We start from the raw sequence: 24,739 nt of genomic DNA on the forward strand, positions 1-24,739 counted from the left end.
GAGCTGGACAAAGTGCATGTAAGAGAGAGGATAATGTGCTACGCTGCTGCAGAGTGAGACATATGAAGAGTGTTTGTTGGAGAACAAAGGCTGCCTAACACATTGTTCCTGACTCAGAGTGCGTAGTCACAGAGGCATCACACCAGACAAACACACCCCAACAATGGATTATGTGGTCGCCCACCCAAAATCCAAACTACTTATCGTATCTTAACTTTCAAAGATAGGTAAAAACCCCATCTTCCTAGAAATTCCTAAACTCTAGGTGTGTCCTATCCAAACGCAGACCTTGTATCTTTTCTTAAGAAACCCTAACGGCAACTGTAAACACGAGACTTTAATTGGCAAATATGTATACCAGTGAATGCATTCCAAAATATGTCCCAGACATTTAAAGCTAACAGGCTTGGCGACATTGATGCTAGCTTCTACATCAGGAAAAACATCAATGTTACTTTCTCCAGCAAACTAGCATCAGTGTTAGCTCTTCCCAACAGGCTAACATCGGTGTAAGCTTTTCCAAACATTTACATTAATGGCACCATCTCCAGCAGGCTTACTTTAGTGTAAGCTTCTCCAGCAGGCTAACATCAGTATTAGTTTTTCCAACAGGCTAACATCATCAGGTTTCTTAATGCATCAAAAATCCTAATTGTCATCCCAAAGTGACATAATATAAGATTTTAGACTCAGGAAGTTTCTGTAATGAGGGCCCAGATCAGTTCCAGTAATCTGGGAATAAAAGAACAATGATTAGAGCAAAAGAAACATGGCTCAACTAAATCCCTGCATAAAACTGTTTGGATATAACTCAGCCAAAAGCTTAATTCAGCACAGCAGGGTCAGCATATCTGAAGTCCTTTATACACCAAAGCCTTAATTTTACCACCACCAGCACAAAGACAGGAAAATCAATGCAAGAGGGAGTTTTCCCTGCTTCAACTGCACACTTGCAGCGACCTTCCCCCCACTCATTATATATCTGCAGCTTCAACCACCCACTCAGTAGTATATAAAGAGCCTAAACTGCTCCATACAATGTATTCATCTAATTTAGCCACATGCAGAGACTGCTGTGTGTGTGTTTGTACACTCGCTCACTACAGACCTGAATTGTCACCGTTCTCATGCTGAGTATGATTTGCCAAACACAACGATGAATAAAAATTGCCTCATTACAAGACAGACAAGCTCAGATGAAGCATAGAGACAGTTGATAAGGAAACTGTATGTGATGATTTAACCAGATGCACAAACACTTGACGAGAGGGACCAAATGTTCAATCCATCTTAAATTACTGCTTTCATTACGTGACCTACAGGCTCAAATAGTCAATCACGCTGAAGTAGCAAAGTTTACTGTTTGAATTGGACTGTTTCAATTGAACAGTTTATTATTTCTACTCTCGTCAAACCCAATAATCCACTGTGCCATTATTATTTAACCAGGTGGCAGGAGCTCAAAACGCTTCCGCTCAATCATTCAGCCTGAAATCTTGTTCATGTCAGTCAATTTCTGTTTGAGAGGGAGGAGCTCACCAAACAAAGAAGAGGCGACATCCCTCTCACACAAAAGTCATTTTGAGTTGACATGGCAGCTGCAGTAGCGGTTGTTCAAATAACGATTGTTGCACTGATTAAAGACGTATGCCCCTTTAAGAGTTGTTTGTCATTCTGCATCAATGTTACAATTTATCAAGCATTTCATTTGATTGATTTACATAAAACAGACACTCTAACTTGGTTTAAAGCGAAACTCTCACCAAAAAGCAACCAAGGCTTTATTTGGGATTGAATATGAGTCAAACCTTCGTGTGAAAGCATAATTACGACGAAAGAGGCACTTTTAAGATTTACCGTAGTTTCGGTTTTGGGCACGTTAATTTTGAACGGGAGTGCATGGGGCATGATACGCTAGAATCAAAATCGCTATTTTTAGAACACTAAGAAGGCTCGACACAACATGAAACTTTGCTCGTAGCATCACTAAGGTCTCTACTCATGAACAAAAGCATTGAGAACATTGTTTGTGTACACAGAGTTTAAAAAGTGTCGATCCCCGAGTGCGACCTGACGGGCAGGCTTGAGGAGCGGTTCACCATTACTCTCCTTTCGATCGACACTTGATCATGACGGCAACGCGCAGGAGGTGCAGCAGCTAACGTGAGTAGTTCAAAAACCTTCTTTTTCATAAACTCTGTGTACACAAACAATGTTCTCAATGCTCTTGTTCATGAGTAGAGACCCTAGTGATGCTACTAGCAAAGTTTCATGTTGTGTCGAGCCTTTTTAGTGTTGTAAAAATAGCCCCATGCACTCCCGTTCAAAATTAACGTGCCCAAAACCGAAACTACGGTAAATCTTACAAGTGCCTCTTTCATAGTAATTATGCTTTCATAAGAAGGTTTCACTCATATTCAATCCCATATAAAGCCTCGGTTGCTTTTTGGCGAGCGTTTCGCTTTAATATATAAATAAATGATTTTCCTTCTTAATTTCCAGAACATGTAGTATTTCACAAAATAGTTCTACATCAATATCCAGAGCTTGAGATTAATCCCATCATCCTTGGGACGATTTAAATGTGTTTGGGATGAACGAAGAGATTTTTGTAGGCTCTTATGTATAATTCTGTATAACTATCGCTTTGCAAATGACAAGTGGAACCCAGCACTGACTACAACGAAGCTCTCTCATGCCATTGCTGCAGTGAGGCTACTATCACTGGCTGGCAACTCGGCCTGACACCTAAAAAAATAAATATATAAATAAGCTCACACTCAATGCTACACTGCTACTGTAACTTTTAATTGTTTTATCCAACAAATATAAATTTTGATAACAGATTTTGTAAAACTATGATTTTGTCCGTTGCAGGACAATGAGGGGGAAAAGTAATACGCAGCCCGGCCAACAACCCTTTACATATTTACATTCATAAATACTGTACGCCTAATGTATCAATAGGGGCCCATAGCTCATTTTTGCCCTGAGCATGCAAGGAGTTTAATTTAGCCATGCAGACAATTTCCTTCCCCGTTGTATGAATAAATCTCCCTGTTATTTTAATTGAAGAAATTAACCACACCTATGTGTCAAGTTGTACCAGAGGACAAAAAGCAATCAGAGAGTCCAGATGACCAATGAATCATTCAGTACTTTCTTAATACTTCCACAACCTCATCTTACTTACATCCAAAGAAATTGGCCTCATATATAAGTTGTCGACACCCATCACGGCTGAATTAATGTTATTACTCTCCATGCGACGATGCAGTTATGCAGCACTGACCATTAGCATGTGACAACGGGAATTATTTCCCGCGGAGCTCCCGTGGACTCCTCGCTGCAGGGGTGGGCTGAGCAGGGCAGCTCAGGGAGGAGACAGAACAAATGCAATTTAGGTCCTAAGAAATTTCCCCCTGAAAACCCAATTATGTCTCTGTAGGGAAGACAAGGCGATAAGGGTCATTTTGTTCTTTGTAATGGAACGACACAACGCCTGCGTGTAATGATGGGCTCTCTTTTTATTCTCTTGGCTTTCACTCACTGCCCACATCACTGTCACACTTCTCCCTTCACTTTCCCCGTACACACACACGGTACAATAGATTACACTGCAAGGAAGAGTGTGATTAAAAGTCCTTTGAGAGAGTGGGATTGAAAAGTAAAAGACTTTTGGGTGTCAGAAGATGGATTTCAATAAAGTCTCAGAAAAAAAGTTCTCTTGCTTTTCTGCTGTAGGGAGCGAAGGGAGGAATTGGATACGCTGGAAACAAGGAGAGTGTGTTGGGGAGAGGGGGGTGCTGGCGAAAATGTGTGTGCGTTTGAGTTTCTGTGCGACAGCATTTCGTCAAAACGCACGGTAGTACAATTTCACAGAAGAGGTAGCGTCAGACAAACGATTTGTCCGGGGAGGAAAGTGCTTATCAGACACATTGTAGCCGAGAGAACACAGCCGTAAAAACAGCGGAGAGGAACCACAAAGAAATAAATAGATAAGGAGGGAGAAAGGGAGTAAATAGATAAATTGGGCATAGATGGAAGCCATTACTCATGTTCACAGGTTTGAGACTGTTGAGTTTCATTTATGAGTGCCAGTGAGAGGAGGAAGTATTCAGTGTATAATGATGGTGTAGCAGTGCATGGATTCACTCCTGACAGGGGGTGTGTCTGTGTGTGTCCGCTTGATGCCTTATGACAAATGGGCACACCGGCGCACACACACTCTCAAGCATACACACACGTTTGTTGTCAAGCATCTCATTATCACTCATTCAGTCCCGTGGGATTGAACACCACCTCTAAGCTATGTTTGTGTTTATGAGAGAGGTTCCATTTGTTGTGCGCAGCCTAATTGTGTATTTATGACGGTTTTATGATGCCGGTGGCTTCAACTTTTATTAATCAACACGCCTACAACATTTGCTTTGGAATCCCAATCCCACACACGCTGTAATCTCAGACTCATGAATAGTTGATTAATGTGCATGGCGGGGATATCTGACAGAAATATAAGACTTTGATTCGACTAAGCTTGATGGGGACTCTGGGTTCTCTGTCTCGTCTCTATGTTCACGAGCAGGAGTCATTAAACCTGAGGATGAGAAAACATTTTTCACTCAGGTTAAAGCTTCTTCAACGCATACATTTCGTGCCCTCCTGGCAGAATTAAAAAAAATAATCTCATCCACTTAACATGCAATCATGCTAATAAGACAATTTCCCTCTATCTGGGTTGTGATAAACAGTCTTGTTTTTTTGTGTTTTTTTGTCCCCCCTCACTTTCACAGTTTCAGTGTGATTAATTTAGTAAAAGCTCACTAAGTCTGTCCTCTTACAGTCCAAAATGCAGATGAGACACGATCTGAGTTCATCAAAGTGTTATAATCATCTGTCACCTTGATTTATTACAGTGCACTCACAGCATTTAAGCTTCGTTGGCAGTAACAAGTGAAAGTCATCCAGCTCCTCCACACCTTTTTGGGGGGAAACAAATTCCTTTAGCTGTTTTTATGTACAGAAAAATACTCAGAGAAAGATGCGAGAACTGATCATCAATCAGAGATTACACGGACATTTAGTTAATGTCTGAAACAAGAACCTATAATGCATGACAGAGTCTTTTTTAGCATAGATAGCATAAAAACTATATATATGACCTAATGGTTCATACAGTATGTCTCTTAAGTGATTCTCAGAAAATGTTGTTTGTTTTGCAGCTGCTTATTTTGTTATCAGGGCAGCAACTATCGATTATTGTCTAGTGATTGTTGAATAATAATATGATTTATTGATGACTGTTAGAATCTCCCAAAGATCCAACGTGTTGCTTTAAATTGAAACAGTAAACCGGTTATCAAAGAGGTGTGTCGTTGCAACTCTAGAGTATTTTTAGTGGTGGGGGCATCAAATGACCTGTTCTTCCAGATGTGACTGTGACACCAACATTAACAGCGAGCGACAACAAATGCCCTGATACAGAGATGTGTTTGACATATTCAGTTTGTGTGGACAAAAAGGAACGGGGTCAGTTAATGAGTGGTTACCAAGACTCAACACATACAGAGAAGAGTGCCATGAATCTGTATGTACGATTTTGCATATATTTGATTTCAGCTACATAAAAATTGTAAATATATTCTTGTTGACAGCGTGGTATTGATTTCAGCTATTTTGCCCGGTCCTTCTGCCCATTATATTTACATGTGCCCGGCGCAGGTTGTACAAAAAAAGGAAGAACACAACGGACAGCATAGCCTCTGAAGCTGACAGGTGTGCAGCTGAATACAAATTAGACTGAATATTGTCTCGGTGCCTTTGCAGCTGGCTGAACAGACTGATGTCGAATTCCTTCTCTTTTCATCGCCAAACACAAGAGGACCATATCTTTCAAAAAAGACACCCTACAATGCCGCTTCATGCCAATCTCTGCCTATCAAGCTGACCATGACGTGTCCAAGGCACAAACATCAAAACCAAACACGCCTCCTGCTGTATAACTGAAGCCTCATGAAAAATACCTTTGTGTGTGCCACTGTGATGAATACAGCTCATCGCTATTGATTTCTGAGGGCACACTAGGTCATTTTGCTGGTTTGCATTAAACTTTTCTCTGAGCCGTAGATAGTCCTCCATCATCCAATCCCTCCTGACAGCTGCTGTCCCTGCAGAGCTGTGTGATTATCAGAGCTTCTGAGCATGGGATTGCGTCACAGGTCATAGGTTAGGTTGGGGCAGTGAGACAGGTATTGATTGGTCCTTCGATCTTTAGCCTGGTTACGTTAGACGGAGCAATGAGAGGGATGTCCCCAGGGGGACTCTCGGATTACACTCCTTCTCCATGATGAACCATTCATTCCAGCACTCGAGTCCAGCCACAGACGCTGGCTTCAAAAGAACCAATATTTACAAGATCCCAGCACACGGCCAACGGGTGAGTATTATGGTAATATATGCATGGAAAAATCAATGCTGTCAGCCATTCATTATTTTCAAAGCAACAGTGGTTGTCTCCGCTGTAAAGCAGACAAATTCAAATTAAAACGATACACAAAAAGATGAACGCTGGCGTTATTTGCTATCTTTCTCTTCCTGATTCCCAGAGACTTGGATAAGGAGAGATGAATCCTGGCGCTGCTGATGACACGCTTAAAAGATGCAGTTTAGATCAGTGGTTCAACTCATCTGCACACACATATGCAGAAAACACACACTTATAAGAGCCCTCCCACCAAATGGGCCCTTATCGCTGCCTGCATTTTCTATATTTGAAATGTTGTATTTAAATTTGCTAAATGAAAATGGACACACACACACACACACACACACATTTGGATGTACAAAACAGCTGTTTGCGTTGTGCTCACCACTGCAGGGCAAAGAGGTTCCCATGTTGACAGTCGTGGAAACAAGCGGCTCATTTTTGATTGACAGCTGCTGCCGTGTCTGTGTGCCTGAAGACGCAATTATGTGTGTGTGTGTGTGTGTGTGTGTGTGTGTTTGTGTGTGTGTGTGAGGTGGTTCAGTCAGACCCTTTTAGACTCCGCAAGTGGCCTAATTAGCCATTCATTCACAGTTGGTACAACACAGTACAAACAAATGGCTCAGTCACTGGGGATTATAAATGAAGCAGCTATACATCAGCACAAATTCATCTATCAAACGGGAAAGAAAGGGAAATTAATGCACCCACGCTTTTTCCTTTTTTCTTTCTTTGACAGATAAGACTGATGTTCTTTGTCGTTTAGAACTTTTCCCGCTCCTTCACTTCGGAGCTGATATTAACACGTCAGAGGCAGATTTGAGTTGGAGGACAGCGCGGTGAGACAGGCTCCTAATGAGCCTCTCCGTGCCTTGTCGTGTTATTAAGTATTCATGTTCCAGGTATTTTTAACCTGCAGAGACATCGGTGTCGGGCTCGTTACAAGCAGCGGCTGAAACCCCTCCGAAAAACACCTAAGACAGGAGCTGACTCCCTAAAACTGACGAAAATGGTGTCAGTGAGGTCCGCCATGATGGTTTAAGTAAGCAGAGAGGGCGACAGTGTGCCACGCGTGTGTCAGGTAGCCTATGGAACGACATCAGGCAGATAGTTTTCCTCAGTGAGTAACGTCATCATTATGGTCATTCAGTTTGCCAAACTTGGGCGCAGCAATAAAGGTGTCAAACTATAGCATGCTTGTGTTCTTTTCACTGAAAATCTATCATTTTTGTTTTCTTGTTTTAGAAGAAAATCATTTTCATCGCGACGGAATGATTGGCCATCACACATGCGCAACTTTCAAATCCAGGTGCTGAGATTTGAACCCCCTGTTTCTATTGTTTTTGCTGAGTATTTTGCTGATGCTGCGTTTGCTGTGCATGAGGTCTCCCGTGGAATTGTACTTTATTTAAGACATGTTAGCACTTGCAGTATATCAGTCCCAGTTGTAGCCAAAGTGTAGAGGTGATGCTGCAGGGAGAACTGCAGCCAGATGCAAAACAGGCACAGCTGTGAACACAGTTGTCGTTGGCACAGTTGTCTATTCTTGGGTTAATAGAGAGTAATGACATTTACATAAACTAAGGTTATACGTTACGGCAGTCTGTAGAGGGTAAATACATGTCAGTTTGTTTTTAATAATGTGCCAAAAACCAATGAGGGGGCTCACTTCACACGTTCAGTAAATCTGTCTTCAGCACTGCTCTCCTCCGGATGTCATGACGTATGGAGTCCAGATCACCACACCTGATGTTCGCACTCTTCCCTCTGTCTCCTCGGCTTTGATATGTAAAATCTGTCCCCCGCCTGCCTGCATGACCTACCCACTAAACGCGATAGCACAGCTTGCTCCTAATCTCCATCACACCGTGTCTGCTTTAGAGGCGACCAAACACAGCAGCCCCCTCCTCACAAAAGAAGAATGCACACTCTGTTTGAACATCTGCCTGTCTGTCAGCCTGCCAGCTCGCCTGTTACAGGAGCCCTGGACATTTTTTCAGACTTTTCACACTGGCAGATTAATTAAATCTCATCGGCCACTTCAAACTGGGCTCTACAGCGGCAGGACCGCGGGTTCTCTACTCGCCGTTTTGGTAAACATGACAGGTTCAGGGGGAGTGATTGCATTGCTCCTCAAACAACACGGCAAATAGCTTCAAAGAAGTAAAATGAAGTGTTTGCCAGATTGTCTAACAGCATGTGAACCCTCCTCTCTGATGTTAATTTTTCAAAGGTGCTCCGAATTTGTAAACCATTATCCCCGTTTGTGATTCATTGCATCAAGGATCACTAAGTCAAAACACTCGCAAAGAGCCACTGGGGACACTGTGGGATGCAGCCAGAAGGATGACAGCAGGCCCTTCGCTTCACCTTCAAGTTGGTTGTAAAATGGATGAACAGTTTTGCATTCAGAAAAGATTAGACGACACAACGACAGGAGCATAATGAGCGTTTAAATCTGTTTTGTTCCATTTTGTGTTCTTTTAGTCGGATATAAGAAATGAGACTCCACAGTTCAGCGTCCTCCAAACGCAAGATCAAAATATCTTGTTTGCCACTTGATTTAAAAGTGATGTGTGCATTTTCAGATGAACAAAACCATTTAGCCACAGAACTACTGTCATCGTTGGTAGGAAAAGGAGTGAACAGTAGAAACCTCAAAGGGTTTTTCTTTGCTGTAGTGGTTTATATGCTACTTTTGTTTTCGTGTTTGATAGATAACCGCCTAAACTGCCACAAAAGAAACTTGATAACAAACCATCACCTGTGAAAAATGAATAGAATGAACTGAATAGGAAGTGCAACACAGCCATTCATCTTATAAACATAAATCCACAAAAAAAAAAGCTCAACAAGCAGCTTGTAGTTATGCTCGATCTGTTTTCACTTACTTGCACTGCCGTTACTCTCAAGTCAAAGTGTTGTTTCTAAGATGACGCGGTGTACTGTTGTACTTACAAATGGTAGTATTTGTAAGTACAACCTACGCAACAGTCTGATATAACTGCCTGGCATGTTTGAAAAAGATGAAGCCGCTGATTATTCCAAAGCGTACTACTCTAACCAAATGAATTTAAAGAGAGAATTATGTATTATGTATTATAAGAAGAATTCACTCACGCACTTCATGTTTAAAATCACCAAACTTGGAGATATTTCAAGGTTACTGGAATAGATTTCTTGGATAGGAATGGTAATCTGTCAATTAACTGGTATTTGAACTACTGCTAGCCGAATGTGGTGGAGTAGATATACAATGTTGCATGGAAATACTCAAATAAAGTACAATACTTGAGTTAAATTTCACCACATCAATGTTCTCACATCTCACTAGCTCGTGGCATAACTTCCAAAAATGTAATCTTATCCCTTTAATAGTTTATGCTAAAATTACTTCCAAGAGAATTATTGATGAAATGAAACGTTTATATTTTTGTCTTATTCCTGTGAAATTAGTATGACATTTGTGAAGGCTGGTCTGCGAGAACTGATGAAGCATCTGTAGTTGAATCTTACTGCCACCAGGCCACTTTTTGTACTGTATCATTTATATAATCATGTCTCATGCATAATGCTACGACTAAGAAGGAAAAGTAAGAGGGCAAATCCGCCCTGCGGGAATCTGTGCTGTGAGTACGGAGAATATTGTTTCCCGCCCCTACACTGAGTCAAACACGCGGCTGAGATGAAAGCAGAGTAAAGAGGCCGAGATGTAAAAAGGGGCACATGTTGGGAGAACAATACATAAGTGTGATGTGCTGTATTTCCTCCGTCATCCCTCTCTAGATAACTACAATACGGATGGTGTCGGTGACAGGAAGTCACAAGGTCTGAAAGGAGGCTAATTAAAGAGTATCTGACATCACCCTGTGTCACCGATCTGCCTGACATACTTCACTGACATGCTGCTGACATATTTTGTCAGTAGTGTCGAACCTGCTGTGTTGTAATGGGTCTGAGAGGAGAGACGACGGAAGAATACAGGCTGGCGAAGAGACACAGACACAGTGGTTCTACTCTCCTGTCAACGGTCTGCTTTTTTGTCTGTGTGACTCTGATCGAAATGGTTGTGAGTTTTTCTGTCTCAGATCACTGGACTGAAGGCTGAGTCATGATGAGGCAGGTCTGCGAGGGTGCAAGAGCTGCCCAGAGATGCTCCTAAATCTTTAAACCACGTCCAAGTCTGAGGTGTTTCAGTTTGATTCCAAGTCACAACTTAATGCTTTTACAGTAGGTATGAATCTCAAGGGGATTCAAGAGTATTTCTAGACATTTTAATGTCAATAAATAACATTACGTCTTATTGAGTAGTGAACTCAGAAGTTAAAGTTCTGCTCTGCATTGTACCCGGCCTATTTTTACGCCAGTGTGATTATTTTAAAAATGACTGAAGTGACCAAAACAACTCAAGTCAACCGTGCAACAAGGCACAGTTCATTGTAAAATGGAGCAAAATCAAGAATCATTAACCTGAATGGTTTCAAGTTGACATCATGTGTCTATCTGGAGCTGGCTCAAAAAATACAGGGCGTGTGTTGGAAAATACTGTACACTCTTAAGAGAAGTTGAACAGTGTTAGCTTCTTAAATTTCTGGAAGAGCAAGTCATGAGTCTCATTACAATGAAAACTAAAATATGTTGAAGCAGATTTAGCAGATTTTGACTTGAACACATTCTAACACGTCCCTTCGCTCAATATACCATCTGCTTTGATGTGATTAAATAATCTAAACAGGCATGAGAGAATAAGCTCGGAGCTAAAAACATTATCCTGCCTGTATATTTTCATATACTGTTGTGTTCACTTCAGTCTTTTGTTTTTTTGTTTATTTCAAACTTGACACACTTCCTTTGTTTCTCCAAAATGCTTTGAAGTCCCTAATTCCAAACACTGCAGCGTATGGCACGCATCCTGTAGAAGCCTCTTAGAGTCCAGAACACATTGTTTGTTGATTCACTGGAGTCTCACATATCTGTAGCTGGCAGGCACACTGCGCATAGATGGCTTGCGAAAATGAAGGCAGGACTTTTACTTGAAGTGGAGTATTTTCACAGTGTAGCATTACTCCTTTTACTTAGGTAAAGAACTCGAAAACTTTTCCACCACTGGTAGCTGGTTTGCTTAGCTTTGCATGAGGACTGGAAACAGGGGTAAACAACTAGCCAGGCCCTGTCCAAAGGTAACCAGCGCGCCTCAATCTAAATAGTTAACGCGTTATATCTTGTTGGTTTACATTGTCTTTCTTAATCCTGGAAATGTACATAAAATTATCCTAAAACATCTATCCCAGTCTAGCTGTTGTTGAACTATTGGAGTACATTTATGGTTTGGGGCTCTTTTGAGACGTTATAAACTATTTTTCCCTTATTTACGAAAACATTATGTGTAAAAAATAGTCAAAAACAAGTGCTTAGGTGGACAAATGGTGGCATATTCAAAGAGCAAAACGAATAAAACTACATGAACTTGCATAATTTTCATGTTTAGGGCTATTACAAGTGATATAAACTATATATCACTGGATTAAAATTCCAACATGATGCATCAATCATCCGTAGGCTGGCGTGTAAGCGGCTCAGGAGAGAGAAGACAGGCAAGAGAATGGATCACTTGTCCTTATGAGTCATTTGTCATCTTAGTAGAATACTGTGTTTGTTTTGTTTGGTACACTACTAAAGCACACAGACACTTTGGCTGGTGAGCTGGCAAACACGTGCTACTTTGCTAGCTTGTTTGCGTGTTTGCTTGCTAAGCGTACTTTGCTGATGTGCTTTTATCTAGTTAATGGTTTGCAAGAATATAATCGCGAGAATCTAAGCTCTCTTACGATGTATTTCATGACTAAACACTTAAGCAGAGGTGGCCTGTTTGCTTCGCTGTGTTTGTAAAGTTTAGCGAACTAGCCTGACGTTTAGCTTTAACAGGTTAATACCTACCAAACCCTGTACACCTGTAGCCAAATTGTAAACAAAAGAAATCTAACTGCTTAATAAGGGAGCTTTAGAGGTAACGTGGATTTTGTTACCTTTGGACTGAGCCAGGCCAGCTGTTCCCCATGCTATGTTATTCATGTTAAGCTAAGCTAAGCAACTGCTGGCTGTAGCTTTATAGCAAGATGTGAGTGGCATGGACCTTTTCATCCAAATCTCTGCAAGAAAGCAAGCTGCCGTTTCATTCTCTCAGACACATCCTGTTCAATTCATGAGGAACAAAATAAGACATCTCTGCATATTAATTAGAGGATACTTCATTAAAATATACGCTGCAGGACAAACAAGGTTTGAAGATGCGAAGGTTCCCTTTGACATTAATGGTTTATTGTCTGAGCTGAATGAGAAACAAATGCTGTTAAAAAAAAAACACTCACCCTGATCAAATCCTTGTGTTACCCTGAGCAAAACAAGCGATGAAAGAAAGAAAAAGGGAGAGAGTGAAAGCCAAGTCGCTTTAATCTTTCTAAAGCAATTTTCCCTCCTGTTAGTTCCACATCGACGTAGAGAAAAAGACATTTCTTGCTGTTTGAAGGCAAAAGGAAGCAAAAACCTTGGTAGCATGATGATGGTGTTTGACCTCGCTCGGAAAAAGTAATCTTTTGATTATTTTTGGTGTTTTACACAGACAAGAAAACATTTGCCGTCTGACTGACAGATGGCTCCCCAGACGATTCATTCTGGCCGACGCTTAGCAGCGGTGACACAAACACACTATCCTGGCGCGCAAACACACACACACACACACACACACACACACACAGAGACACACACACACACACACACACCTGTCGTGGTATATAATGAGCCCCTGGAAGAATAGGTATTCATACTGGTGTGAAACTGAAAAGTATAGGCGAACTGATCCGACTGAAGCAGAACACGGTGCTGCAGAATGTGTGGAGAAGGCTGATTTTCGTGCTTTCTTGTTCGCTCTCACACAAAAACTGAGTGTTCCTGTTGAAATAATGGAAACGGCACCAAAAGTGATGCCACAGAAAAACGTGGTGAAAGTGTGATGGAGCTCTGTTGTAGCTCTGTAACAACCCTCCAGAGGACATTATGTCAATCTGATCACTTCACTCTTCTGAAACTTCTTCTCAAATCATTTATGACTAACAGAATGCTCATCTGTAATTTCTCTCTAACTGTTTTGAGGGTTTTGACGAACACAATTCTTTGCATTTGTTTAGTAATGGAGACAGTTAGGATATAATATATGTTTGACTATTATGCTCGTCAAACCTTTCAGTGACCACTTTCATCGTGTAAATGGAAACACTGTGTAAAAAGCGTGTCCCATCGGGATTATTACGCCGCTCTGCCGGAAGCCTGAGAGCTGTCGGAAAGGATTTATGTATATTAGTGTTAATTTCTTCCTCTGATGAGTAGACGGACTCTAATTCCTGATAAGTAATTAATAATGAATGAATATGACTGCTGTCAGCTTACATTTGCAGTGGTTAATTGTTGCTGGTGCATTTTGTCAGCTGGTGCTTTAAGGATGCTTCTGTGAAAAGCTGAGCAGAAATGCAAACAGACTGAAGCTGAAATAAAGATTAATTAGACATTTTGGCTCATTGGCCTTAAATATTAATGTTGAGAAGGGCTCACTCAACTGGCTGAAACTGCCCTGAAGTTAGAACCAAAGTTGGAGATTGAGAACTTGCATTTTAAACCAGACAGTATATAATGCAGCCAAATGGGCAATGAAATAAATGTTTTCAGCTAACCACTGATAGGCCCACATTGTCTTAGGCTATATGCCATATCGACATTTATATAATACATGCTATATCACGCTTACATTACTTGTTTATGACCTGACTGTCATGTGGAAGAGGGTGGTGGAGTCACAGGTGAGAAGACTGCCAAGCCAGTGACAACAGTTTGGGACTGTGTTTTAATATCAGTGTGAAGCCACCGGATATTTATAGGGAGACCTCAGACCAATTTCCAGCTTTGTTTATAGAGACAAACATTTTTTTAGGAGGGTAGCAGGGACATCGACAGTCGTGGTTGTGGGACCAAGGCCGGTATTTTAAGCCAAAACACCTTATTTTCCAAACCCTAGCAAAGCGTCTTTTGTGCCTAAACCTAACCACAGCAAAAGAACAGTGTTGACACAACAAAAATAGAAAACTGAAGCAAAAGACATGTAAAGGTGCAACAAATCTGTGGTTTGCAGAAATGTATACTGCCGACACACATTTTGGGGAATGGGTTGTTACAATCAATGTACTGCAGTTTCTATTGTGTTGGGTGGCTGTGGTGAAGGAACAGGTTGTCATCTCCGGCAGCAGTTGCAAGTCAAAGTGTCCTTGGAGAAGATACTAAATTGCTCCAGATGACTGTCCCATCAGTGTGTGAATGGTTGAGCAAAAAAAAGGACTATCACTCCTGATGAGCAGGTGTATGGATGTGTGTGAATGTGTTGAAGAGTTCTTTAAGTACTCAAACTACCAGCATAATATAAATGCAGTCCATTTACAATTTACTCAGTGGAAGCAAAGAGCACCTCAGCTCATATGATCTCAACAAAACAGGATGTAATTGAAGATTTCTTTATGAAATGAAACACAAATCTAGGAGGAGCACAGGTGGTACAAATGTAATACCGAATGCATCAGGCTTTAGGTGGGGGGAGAACTACTGCACATTTCTTAATGTTACAGCTTTATATTTCTTTGGGTTGAATTTTCATTTTATGTTGTGACAGTGCTGCTATTTTTGCTCTGGTTAGGTTTAGGCACAAGAAGCACTTGGTAAGGATGAGGAAAACACTTTAAATACCTGCTTTGGGGGTCACAAACATGGCTAGAGATGTCCCAACATCTCCTCAAAAATAATGAATTATTTCACACTTACAAATGTTGAGACACAGTCTTGAACCGTAGTCATTGGCTTGGAAGCCTTTTCATCTGTAACTTCACCACTGTCCCTTCCACCTCATTATTCTAAAGTTAGGTCATAAACATGGTGAACATGATACGACACATTTTGTAGAAATGTTAATATGGTATGTATTATTCTGCCGACTTGGCTGTGAATTCCAGGTGAACTGTTCCAGATAGAACCATGAACATTGTCTGAAAGTAGATTACTTCTCCTCTATACACCTGGCATTTAAGTTCGAACTGAGCAAAGTTTTAAGGCAACTTTACAAAAAAATAAAAGACAGTGTCTCCAGAAGCACAAACAGCCGCTGTTTTCCTCCCTAAAGAATACAGATGTGTGGTAGATATACTCTTCAAACACCATCTCTGTTTCCTGCAGCTCTGCTGGGATCGGTGAAAGCACACTGGAGGATACTCTGGAAATGTGCTCTCCAATCGACACAAAGGTCTATGGGTCTTCAGACTACAGGCTGGAAATATGCATGTTTTCGTCTTTCTCAGGTAGGAGACACTCATTTCTCATTAGCGAGTGAAGTGCTTCTTTCCATTTGGCATACGCTGATAGATGTATGTCTCAAGGGAGAGAAATATGCACCGGTCCAATTTGTTTCCAACAGGTAGATTTGTCGCATCAGAACGAGGGCAGATTTAATCAAATCTATTTAGCAAAGTGGGACTCCAACTTTGTCTGAGATAACAAGCTCTGCCTCTGTTCGTTTCACTTTACAAGCCAGAGTCTGATTAAAGTAAACAAACTATTCATTTATGGCCTCTTTTCGAGGAATGTAATTTGGCAGAATGCTTCCTTAGGGAGCAGAAGCCAAATGCACCGTTTGAGTCGCTGACAAGGCGCCTCGCTGCAGTCCAAATGATCCTGTCAGGTCTGTGTGGAGGGAGGCGAAACCACAGGTCTCCTGCATTTAGCCCAGTCAAACACAGTTAGCGGGCCGTGGGCAGACACGTTCCCCTGGTGCCAACTGCATCGACCATTATTTGTTTATCACTGCAAATGTGGAAGCTGCAAGCACACAACAGTGTAGATACCAATTAAGTGAATATATACTATATCATCAATTTTTCTTCGGTTTTCCTTTGTGTCTTGAACAAACATCTCTCACTAAAAATTCCAATCAGAGTGCATTGTTATGCAGATTTAAGTCGTGCATCCTTTATAAAACAAGGGAACAAAGGGAATCTTTACTCTGAGTTGCAATGAAAAACTATGAATCATCTGTCTCATACACAGTTAGGTATGCATGTGGAGCCTCTCAAGGTCATACAACATTCATGCTCAAAGCATTCATAAAAGTCTGACAGACACAAATGAGGGTGTGTGAGGCATCGAGGCACCTTTCACAATTTGGACCATATTAAGAGACGATAAGACGGAAGAAACTCAAAGTATAGGCATGAATTTGTGGGCGTGGGCGGCGGAGCAGGGAGAGACATAAAAAGCTGCTTTTTTACTGAGCGCAGTCCCACACAGCTTATTATTTCTCTCTTACATCCGTATTCAGTATACTGTGTTTGTTACCGGCTTTCTTTTTCAACCAGGCTTATTCGGTCTCAAGAACAAGAAATGTAAATTTTTCTTACATCATGTGTTTTGCTCCTAGTTCAAAGTGAGATGGGAACAGAGACTGCAGAATAGGACACTAATGAGAGTCATTTACAAATACGCAAATTACAAAACACATTCCATGAAAAAAATGCGTGTCTTGCTGCATCCATAGAAGATAGCCAACCTTTGCCAGACACGGGGGACCAGATAACAACAGGATTGAAGATCGCACACCTCATCAATCATCCCCACTTATGGAGGAAATGGAGGAGGGTAAAGAGGAGGGACTTCTCCAGCACATGCAGTGGTGAAAGCTCTCTATGCGGTGATGTTGGAGATTGGTACAAACTGAAGGGAAAGAGCGCACACCTCTACCCTCACCATGGTGCATCTGCAGCTGTTATAAGATCAAAGGGACTGTCTTCAAACTCTGTGATCAAATTTTATTACATGTAATTGTGCACACACTCCAAAGTGCAGGATGATTGGTGCATAAAAATTGATCTATTTACTGTGTGTGATGTGAGAGGGGCTGCCCGGCGTGATAAACCAACTGAGAGCGATTGATGTGAAGGTAGAGAACAAGAGCACAGTAAGAAGAGCTGCCAACCTCAACTCGTACAAGTTTCTGACAGTGTGGGTTACACAACGAATCGCATTATGTGAGGATTAGATAAACCTGATATTATTTTATATAAACGGTTATCCAAAGGTGAAAGCTTTGGCAAGGACTAAAGTCTTTTATACAGTACACCTACATGTTATATCTGATTATCTAATCTCCAGATTCCTCCGGGCATGTCTGCATCACTTTACTGCCACGACACGGCCGTCGGTTCTTATCGCAGCCGTTCTAGACGACGTTTGTGGTTTCACCAGAATCAGCCTGGAATGGCTCTCTACTCCGCTCCACGGAGAATCGTGCCAAATCTATTTTTGACGGAAGCCTACAGCAGCCTCGTCAAGCTACACAGAGCAGATTGAGCCAGGCAGGAATTCAGACGATGGAACATAAACACACAAAATAAAACAGATTCATGAGCAACACCACAAACAGTTGGAAGAATTTGGGCTGGCAGTCCGAACAAAGTTTAATTATTAAGAGGAATTATGGTTTGTTCTCTGTTTTTGTTTTACGTTTAAGTTATCTGGATTGTCGTCATTGCCAGTGTTTTGTCTTATCTCGTTTCGAATTGTGAATCTTTGGACTGGTTTTCAGCTTTCATTAAAACAAATTTTATTTTTGTGTGAATCTGCCTGCGTCTGTGTCTGCATGCTGTTACTGTTTTAGTATAACTGACACTTCGTTTTAAAGGGATAAAAAAAAAGCAAAGAAAAGCCATTTGTTTCCTGAAAATGAGTCAGTGTCTTGGATTCACCGTAAATCCCCTTGGTCATGATCCAGCTTACTGTCAATAAGCTGCATTTTTACAGGTTTAAGCTAGAGGCTTATGTTTTCGATGAATTTTGAAACTAGCTTTGAAGAACTACAAAAGCCAGACTCGTGTCAAATCGTCAACTTTCTAATCTGGATAACTCCATATAGAGTGAACGGGGCTCTGGTGTGCTTTAAGATATAGGTCACACATTGCCAACAAGTACTACTGACCTTATTTATCATTACAAATCAGAGATGCACACGATATGTAGTCACAGAGACAGAGAGCAAAGTCTGCTGTGTGTGATGTTATCTTTCCAATATACTTATCCTCCGGCGATTCGAGTCTGAGCACAAAATTACACAAGAAGTTGCGAGAAAACTGCATATCGGCTGTCAATACAGGCTTCAGAGAGAGAGAGATGAGAGAGCGTAGAGAGAGCTCCTCAGACAGCGGGGAGGGAAAACGCTGCAACCTTATCAAACGCTTGTCATATTTGCACAGGTTCGTTCCCCTGAATGGTTGGAAAAACAAAGAGAGCAAGACGGAGAAAGAGAAGCTGATCCAGACTCTGGATTGTTCTGTTGTTTCATACCATATAGCAGAACAGCCGTGCACGTCCCCGCTGGAGATTCATGTCAGAGAAGAAAACTCGTCTGAACGCACTTGTCAACAGGGTGATAACTGATCTGTGATGTCAGATGTATCAATAAATTAAATATTTACAAGCGCATCCGCTCTGTGTCTTTGGCAATGTTTCAACTGCATTTAATCCAGGAAAATACAGAGAGGAAATCAAGGAAGCACAGCTAAAATATATGTTTTGTTGGAGGAGTGATGGCACCAAGACTCTAATCAACAGCCCACTGGGAATAAAATGTTGAATAAAATTGGCATTTCTGTGAACCATGAATTTCTTAAAATATGTACATACTTGCTAAACCCCCCCTTTTATCCTGAGAGACTCCCCTTTTTTATTGCCCTCTCACGGTTTCCTCCCAGGGTCCAACTTCTCCTGTATTTCTGCCGATTATTGACACATTTTCACAACCAGTTTCTTGCACTGTGCAGTCTACTGTTGCCGCTCGTCCTCTTCAGTGAGTGAGAGATGAGATACTTTAGCTAATTTCAGACATGCTGGAAATAAGAGTTCGTGTTTTTTGCATAAAGTTTCAGAGGAAGGGGAATTAATTTTGTAGCATTTGCATTGTAGAATATTCTGTCGCACGTACCTCATCAGTCACCATTGTGAGACTGGTAAACAGTGGAAAGAATGAATGCGAACTCTTCTTCTCTGGAATTGTCTTCCCACTTTGTCAACTCTTTCAAAAGTAAACTTATAACACATCAGAGTAGAATCTGTGTTGAAAAGAGTCAGGAATTACAAGATTTGGAGGCAAAATCTCACACCCATCTACCTCTCTAAACATGTCAGAAAGCATCCTCCGCCCTTGGCGTGACAACATGTTTCAACCACTTGTGCTTCATCTTTGCATTTTAAGACATTGAGCTCATTTCACCAGACTTCCGTCGAGCAGGAGTGACTGATGTGAGCTCACATGTGGGTCAGTGGGAGGCAGAGATGGGTCTGATCTGATCTGTTTATCTGCTCCACTGTGTTGTGTGTACCCCGGAGAAGCTCAATGGAGTCCTTTCATATCTCCAATTTCCTGAACTGGAGCAGAGCAACTGGGAAGCATCACACACACACACACAGTCGGCCAGCGTCTTGTGGGCTGCCCTTCACTCAGAGAAACCCCAGGGCTCTGTCCCCAATACCGAAAAGACATTTCACCCCAAAACTTAGTGTAGCAATCAGGTGAAAACCCCCTGCTGTCATTTATTTTTTGCTCATTCTGACGTCTGTTTCTCAGTTGCATAATATCTACTTCATTGGGGGTTGGGTTTGAGAGAGAAGTCTTTTCTGGTTCCCTGTTTTTGCTTCAGTTTTTAATCACAGGTCATATTTCTGGCGGGGTCTAAAACAGAATCTAATAATAAAACATAATTATTTATGTTGTTAGCCGATTTCATGAGTGTCTCATATTTTTTGCAGTCTAACGCACTGAGGCTGTCACTTATTAAACCTAACCCTTTATTAAAACATTGGACTTTGAAAATGAGAAGGAAAAATAAAACATGGCAATTCCATCTCAAACGAAGCTCCTCCAGCAGAGGTTATTGCATGCTGTATCTGTAAACTGAGCTGATTAATAACAGTGGAAGACAACAACTTCGTCCAATCACTGCCCAAGTGTTGTTTGAAAGGGCCTGCCCTTGTCCAAACAGTTTCTAATGGCTCCTTCCAACCTAAATTTCTTTTAACTTAAATTGTCAGCATCATGCTTTTAGTTGTATCCTCTTGTGAGGCACTTTGTAAAGTCTAACAGCGCTGTAGATTAAATCATGTGATCGTGGATGATGCTTTTCAAGTATCTGATGAGTTAACATAAAAGGTTGCACACATACAGATGACTGCCTTGGCTTTTTCTCTTTGTTGGAAAACCTTATGGATACGACACGATCTGTAAACTTACTCATCTTTTTAGCTGTTTTTTTCACTGACAGGTCGTCAGGTTGAAGTATTAATGGTTTATGGTGTCCTGTGAGGCCCATGCAGGTGCATCCAGCTCCACATTGATTAGGATTTAGAAAACAGAAACCATGTGTATACATGTGTATGTGTGATCTTCGTGCATTTTAGTTGAGAATGTACAAAGTTTTATGCATCTGAGCAAAATTTTCACACTCTGGACTTTGAGGAAAGATGGGAGTAGTTATTTCTGTATTTTTTATTTTTTTTTATTGATGTCATAGAGTTATTGCACAGTTAAATCCCAAACAAAGAGCTCAACATAAAGGCCTCTCTTTGTTTCTTTTCCCACAAACCTGCAAATAACAAAGTGGTGAATTACAAGCTGTTCAATCCACTTTTTTGAGCCCGACCTGGTGGACGTCTCCTCTCATCACTCTGACTGTACATTTCTCCTGTTGATGTAATCATGGCTTTGCAACAATAGAACAGATGTAGTTTTTTATCCGTTTCTGGACTTTTCTGGCTCATTCACAACCACGATAGGCACACATTCAGGCGTTAATCATATGCATACACACACTCACAGCTTATCCCTGTCTGTCATGGATTCCCTGGACATTGTTCCAAACATTGCCTGACAAGCAAACAGGAAACAAAGCAGCAAACAAGGCTGGGATATAAATAAATCCCACACATCTGCCTCAATCAGTCACTTCCTGTCTGCGAGGGACAGGCACTAATGGACAGAGTTAATGTGGCCAGTTATCCTTGATGTGTCTGCGTAGGAGTCAGTGATGCCCCGTCCTCTGCTTACTGTCTGCTCGGCTCTTACTGTCACACTCTCCAGCCCGTAGACAACCTGGAACACACTGTCCCAGCCTGCGTTCGCTGCCACAAACTGACACCGTCTGACCTTAACTGCTAATAATAACGGAGAGGCCATCACCCTTCTAAACTCCGCTGGTGAAGGAGAAGTGATGTTGAGCGATATGATGGTGAGATGACAGGACAGGACAGTCAATAAGGAAGAATAACACTGCAAACTGACATTTTTCAAGTTGATCGACACAACAATTGTGGCATCTGCGTGTGTGTGTTTCTGCGGCGTGCAGGTGAATGCAAGCTCTGCCGATTCAATTGTTGTTTCTTTGTTGAGCTGCACTTTCTTTTCAAACCTCAAAAGATGCAATTCTCTGAGAAAATGCCACTAGATGTGACAATCTTGCAGAAAGAGATGTAAGGCGCGAGCACTCGAGGTGGGTGAAATGATTGACTTACAATAATCGTCCTTCAATGCAGGGGTGGCAACATAATCGCCATCCTGCAAAACAAGGGATATGTTGAAATTTCACATTTCCTTATGTTTATGGTCTGGTTAGGTTGAAGCATAAAAACACTGGGCTAGGGATAGGAAAAAGACAGTTTAAAAAGAAGAGTTTCACCTACTCCTACTCCTCTTTTGCATGCATGATCACGATTAACCTTTATTCTGTGGTGCATGAAGTGCACAACCAGAAACTTAAACCGAAGGCAGATGTCAGACATTGTACTCATGGCTAAGAATAAGATTAATGTAATAGAGCCACATTTCTATTTCACAGAGATCTTCATCTTAATAATCCCTGATGATACCACACCCGAAATAGTATAACACCAGTCAAAGTAATACATAGACATTTTTTTTACTTGAACTGAGCAGATTGTGGACACTTTGACTGCAGAATCGACCCTCTCGAGAGACATTAGGGCAGAAATAAAGTATTAAAGTGTCCTATCAGGCATATTCTGGTGAAATAAAGCCCTAACCCTCTGGAACACCACTGGATGAACATAATTCATGAAAATTAGGGCTGATTCAGTTGCATTAAGAAGAAGATTCTTTTGCTTTTTACAGTGACCTAAGAATTAATACAAATAGAATGAATGTGATTCTGACTGTGCTTGACTGATGGATGTACTGAAGTCTACATTAGAGTAAAACATGCACAAAAACTTGCAATGTAAGTTGCCTTCAAGGTAGCAGACAATCATTAACATCCCACACTTCTGAGCTGGGTCAGTGTTGATGACAGAACATTTGTTATCCAAAGTCCAAATGTGTGATTTGGAGACAATATGCAGCGTCCCTGACCTCCCCCTGGACATGATGAATTATCACATCATCTTCAGCGCTTCTGGCTGGTTTTATGCCTGAACTCAAGGTTCAGTGTGGGATTTAGGTGATTATAATCCAATCATTGAGGTGGATGTTAGCGGCAGGTGGAGTCACGGCAGACTGTCCATCTCAAGCACTGCTGCAGCGGGACAGCCAGAGGAATAAGTATAACCATATGCTGGGAAAGTCTGTCCACCCTTAACCTCCCTGACAACCGCTATCTAAGCACCCTCTGCTTCTCTGGGCGTCCAACTCCCACAGAGCGATCAGCTGTCAACACTCCCGCCAGTGACAGCTTTGTAATATGTGTGAGGACTCTTAAAAGCAATCTCTCTTGCCTGACGCCTCCGAGAGCCAACAAATAACTCAGCCACCATCAGAAGCATGAGATAGTTTCCCTATCAGACAGCACTGTCCAAAGACCCTCTGCTCTATTCTGCAACCAAGACGATAAGGGGGTTTCACCAAATCACACACACGCACATATACTGAGGCGAGGAGGAAATATTTCAACAGTGTGAGTGCAAAGTAAAGACAGGTGTCAATCTGGTTGAATGAAAAGATGCTGGTTTCGACACAGAGAGTGTCAATGTTGTCAATATTGTCCTAACAGCTGTCAACTCTGACTATTGTTGTCTATTTTCTGATATCTTTGTCATATATTATGTCAATTTTCTCAGGTAACTGGTGTTTTTTGGCTACATTTTGTTACAGTTTTGAATCATCACAGCTATTTCTGCATTTTTACCAGAATAAAATGTTGCAAATTTAAGTTTCGGCAAATCGCTAATTTAACGTTGTGAGCTGACATCCATGCCAGCAGGCAGAGGGGATGCTGCTGGTGTAACAGCTGAGGGAGACATGTGCCACGGCGAAACAGAACCACAAGTTATGCTAATGACATATTAGGACATTTTCCAGCCAGATTAGTGGGGACCGAAGCAGTTAAGGAAAAACATGATGTTTTCCAAACTCCTGTGGCTAAACCTCACTGGACCCTAAAGCTGAGACCGGTAACAGAAAAAAAATCCCTCCTCCAAGCATTTATCCATCGTATTACTGCCGCAAAGACAGCGTTAGCAATGTGGCTAGTGCTAGCAAAGTAAAATGCAACCTTAAGACCCCAATCTCAGTACTATGAACCCCTAGTTGTATTATAAGCCAGCAGGTTTTTTCACTGAATGATCCAGTAAAGAATGCCTGTTTTGAAGCATCTCAAGACCCAGCAGTAAGAGGGAACAAATATCAACAGGGGAACAGACTCTGACACAACACTGGAGCCCTTCATCGAGTGAATGCCCGCACATTTCTATCGCTCAACCTGTTCACCTTCTTTCATTTCCACTGTTATTCCAGTTGTTCCTGCATTACCTTGGAATACCAACCTGGTAAAACATTGCTTCCTATTATTCTGGTTGCACAATGGCAGACGTGCATCCTTCAAGCTGTTGTCCTTCTATTTTCCAGAACAAATTCAGTACTGTACTGAAAAGCACAGTGAAATCGAGGTTTTATTGAGAACCAGTCCATATGCAGATGGTGTCATTCTTTTACAGCCATTACACTGTACACACTGTATTTACTTCAGAATGGTAAGTTTTAGCGAAAGAACTGTCTGTTGCCAGTTTAAGCAAAGCTTTGTCAGGACATAAATTAAACCTAAAGAAACTTAACTATTGCAACATAAACAAAAGGTTACTGTCTTTAGGAAGATCTTTGAGAGAAGAGGAAGAGAG

At 41.4% G+C, this 24,739-nt stretch overlaps 1 long non-coding RNA gene across 3 annotated transcripts in view; it reads right to left on the reverse strand.

Annotated features, from left to right (window-relative positions):
* Nucleotides 1-24,739, reverse strand: part of LOC115575482 (uncharacterized) — a 108,432-nt gene that overhangs the window by 16,834 nt on the left and 66,859 nt on the right. The gene's annotated exons all lie outside the window — the stretch shown is intronic.

This window comes from Sparus aurata, chromosome 23, assembly GCF_900880675.1.
Source record: "Sparus aurata chromosome 23, fSpaAur1.1, whole genome shotgun sequence".
NCBI lineage: Eukaryota > Metazoa > Chordata > Actinopteri > Spariformes > Sparidae > Sparus > Sparus aurata.